Here is a 4662-nt window from a genome sequence, read left to right on the forward strand (position 1 = left end):
CACATCTTGTTCAGTTGAACTGTTTCTGTTGTCTTGACTCATAGCAAACAGTTCATCCGAATGTACTGTATGCCCTCCATCGCACACACCTTGATTTGTTGACCATTTCTATTGTGTTTCCTAATCACACACAGTTCTTCCTAGTGAAATGTATGCTGCTACTTCTTGAGCTTGCATTGATTTTTCCCTTGAAGAGGAAAGGTGATGCAGCAAAGTAGAGACAAGTGTTTCCCTCAGTTAAGAACCAAGGTATCAACCTAGTAGGAGGCACAAGCAAGTCCCCAATATATGCACTGCATAAACTAACAAACACTTGCACACAACGCAAAAAAGGGGTCGTCAATCCCTTCACGATCACGACAAAAGTGAGATCTGATAGAGATAGGTATAAAACAAATAAAAGTAAATAAAACCCAGCGAGGTATTTTTTTGAGTTTTTGGTTTTATAGATCTGAAATATATGATGGAAAATAGACACGGGGGCCATAGGTTTCACTGGAGGCTTCTCTCTTGAAGAAAGCATACGGTGGGTAAACAAATTACTGTTGAGCAATTGATAGAAAAGCGCATAGTTATGACGATATCCAAGGCAATGATCATGAATATAGGCACCATGTCCGTGACAAGTAGACTGGCTCCTTCCTGCATCTACTACTATTACTCCACACATCGACCGACTCCTTCCTGCATCTAGAGTATTAAGTTCATAAGAACAAAATAACACCTTGAGCAAGATGACATGATGTAGAGGGATAGATCCAATCAATATGGTAAAACTCCATATTTTTATCCTTAATGGCAACAATACAAATACGTGCCTCGCTACCCCTACTGTCACTGGATGAGGACACGACAAGATTGAACCCATCACAAAGCACCTCTCCCATTGCAAGGAAAACCAATCTAGTTGGCCAAACCAAATCAATAGATCAGATAGAAATATAAAGCTATCTTAATCATGCATAAAAGAGTTCAGAAAAGACTCAAATAATATTCATAGATAATCTGATCATAAATCCACAATTCATCGGATCTCAACAAACGCACCGCAAAAAAATATTACATCGAATATATCTCCAAGAATATCAAGGAGAACATTGTATTGAAGATCAAAGAGAGAGAAGAAGCCATCTAGCTACTAGCTAGGGACCCATAGGTCTGTGCTAAACTACTCACACATCATCGGAAGGGCAACAAGGTTGGTGTAGAGGCCCTCCTTGATCGAATCCCCCTCCTACGGATTACCGGAAAAGGCCCCAAGATGGGATCTCATGAGGACAGAGGCTTGCGGCGGCGAAAAAGTGTTTTTGGTATGCCTTCTGGTGTAGGGGGATATTTGGGTATTTATGGAGCAAGGATCAGGGTTAAGGGAGTCCCGAGGGGCTCACAAGCCTGGGGGGCTTGTGGCCCTCTCATGGCTCCTCTGGCCTCCTCCTGAAGCTTCGTGGTTGTCTTCTGGTCCAAGAAAAATCATCATAAAGTTTTATTCTGTTTGGACTCCATTTGGTATTGATTTTTTGTAAAATACAAAAACAAGGAAAACATAGCAACTGGCACTGGCACTAGGTTAATAGGTTAGTCCCCAAAAATAATATAAAATAGCAGATTAATGCATATAAAACATCCAAGATAGATAATATAATAGCATGGAACAATAAAAAATTATAGATATGTTGGAGACGTATCATATGACATATATCGCGCACACCCTTATCTAAGTGACCATTTTTGTTGCTCTCGATCATCGCAAACAGTTTGTATGGATTAACCGTATGCCACGCATCGCACACATAGCTATGATCTGAATCGTGTTTGATGTATGCATCATCACAAACAGTTCATCTCATTTTTTACTTTTTCTTACACCACCGTTTGCGATTAATGCATCGCACACAGTTTTATCGAAGGGTCTCTAATTGGACTATCGCGTTTGGACCATCCTGCAGTAGTGCAACATAGCTCGCACATGTGACCCCCCTATGAGCTCTTCGACATACTCAACAAGGAAAATCATGCCACTAGAACCCCACCCAATGTGCTCAAGCATGTGGTTCACGACAAGTGTGGGGCCATGGAAGAGAAACTTCGTTTTCTACTTTGGAAGCTTTTTCATGGTCATCATTTTCCCTCCTCAGTGTGCTCAAGTGATCTCTCTTTACCTTTAGGCCCGGTTTAATTTTTTGACAAAGGAGAAAGTGTTTGTGGCATGAATGAACTATTTTGTCCAATTGTTTCCTTATGCGCATTCCCTAGTAGTCCGAGCAACAACTAAATAGGAAATATTTTTTTCATCCCAAAGTTGTATGCTCTGCCTTTTAGTAAGAAAATAGCATTCATATATCACCTCTATGTTTTATTTTACTTTAGAGTGTTATAAAAATGGATAATCACTTGTGGAGCTTGGTCTTGTCATGTGAGGCGCACTGCTTTGTGTGAATCATTGAAGATGTGCAAGGTAACATGCAAGTGACCACATGCAGTATGCTATATCTGTCACCCCATAGAATCCCTTAGAAAAATGTGAATGAGTCACCGTCAGCTACATTTAATTGAATTGCTTTTAGTAAGCCACAATCTCGGGTGCAATTCAGGGATTTGCTGCAGAGATACGGTTATATTAGAAATGTTTGAAACCAGATCTAAAACTTTCAAGTTTGTGTTAAGAAATATACCACTACTAGAAATTCTGAGCGTGGACTAACAATTTAGCATATTTTCATGTTAGGGTTGTACATTTATGTACTTCACATTTTCTAAAGAAAAATGGGTTAGCATTGCAAGTGTGTAATACACTTTCTTGTAGTTAGAATAGAAACACCCTAACAAATTGTGTGAGACTACAATTAAACGGCACAGTTGTAGTGGGTTTACCATGTTCCTCTGTTTGGAACTTCATTCAGGTAAAACACAATTCACCCAATGAAATCGTCCTGAACAAAGTCCTTGTCTGTAACAATGACCTCGATATAGCACGATTGGATGCACTCATTTGAGAAGGCAAATACCTGGTTTCACTCAGGGTTAGTGTTCTTCTCATGACGTGTGGTGCACCCGTAATGTATAAGCTCAATATCCACATGGGTCACAAGTCCTAATCACATCCTTTGCATGGAGTTCTTTGGACTTGACAACACACACAATAGAGATATGTCATCTGCTCCAGAAGGTCATCTATGCATGTGCTCTTGTAACCTGCTTCCATAAAACCACCAAGATAGGATGATGTCTCTTTAAAGGAGTAGTCCCCAAGTCGCGGCTATGGTGGCAAAATATTGCCAGTTCGCAGAAGGACCTACTTGTGTCTGTAATAAAATCCATGACAAGGTATTACCAAGAAGATATTCAAGTAAGGTAGAAGTGACACATCATTACAAATTGCAGTGTAGGATTGATGATAAAATATTGCAAGCCATGGGTCAGTATTCAGTAATGCTTTGCCAACACATCACAGACACTACATCCTTTACTACCTCATTCCAGGCATGATCCTAAATTTTATTTTGTTGTAGCTAAAAAAACTTAAGAGGACTTAGAAATTCTACCAGCAATAGAACAATAGGTATTTGCAACAACACATGTAAAGTCAAATGAGAATTTTTTAAAACAAAATAAAATGTGTAATGCATGCCTAAGGATAGATAAAAATTTGACATTCATACACAAATACATTTTTGTTTGATTTCCCGGTTGCACTAAAGAACTTAACTTTGGCTGACATAATGAAGACTACTCCTAGTTTTAGGGAAGATAAAAAGTGTACACCTTAAACAAACTAGACATTGGTACACTAATAGAGATCATTGTTCGCAAAGTACTACCTAACAAAAGGCAATTCCTATACAAACACAAGGTCAAGTTTCCAAACAGGAACAAGTCATACTCAAAGTTCACGAAGCACGTGGATAAACTTACCTGATCTCACCCATTACATTTTCAGTAAACAAAATTACGTAATCACAATTTGTCGACTAATATTTTAACAATAAAAGGTGGTTGTGACAGGTTGTTTTAGGCACTTCCAATTTTGAACAACTTCTAATTTTTGGCAGTATTTAAAATTACACTACCGACATTTGGAAAATCTTACCATAGGATTAAAATTTTGGAACTTAAGAAATTTTAACTTTCAAAAAAAGACCTCTTAAAAATTTCAAATTTCTAAATATGAACTTATGAAATATATATTTTTTGAAAGAGATGAAATTGTTGGAATTTGGAAACTTGCACGGGGCAACAACTGAAAAAATGCCATGTCTGTCGGGCTGAACCCTATCCAGGCAACGCAGCTCCGGAACATTAGTGGTTTTAGTGCACACGCCTTCATGGGCACCACTCTTGGCCCGATAGCACGCCACCTATTCAAGAGCATGTGCCTGTGTGGACCGAACGCATAGCCTGACAATGCGAATCCAGCACGCCAACTATTGTATCACATGTGTCTACATTGGCCCCATCCCCTAGACCGATAAAGTGACTCCAACTTTCTAGTTGCAACACACGTGCCTTCTTTGGCCCTACTCCTTGTCCCGATGGCATAGCTCCAACATGCCAACTATTGTAGTGCACACACCTACTTGGCCCCACCCCGACTCAACAACTTGGCTCCATCATGTCAACTCTAGCACCTATGCACATGGGTGATATCCACCCCTTCACTGACAT

This window comes from Triticum dicoccoides, chromosome 5B (assembly GCF_002162155.2).
Source record: "Triticum dicoccoides isolate Atlit2015 ecotype Zavitan chromosome 5B, WEW_v2.0, whole genome shotgun sequence".
In the NCBI taxonomy this organism is placed as follows: Eukaryota; Viridiplantae; Streptophyta; class Magnoliopsida; order Poales; family Poaceae; genus Triticum; species Triticum dicoccoides.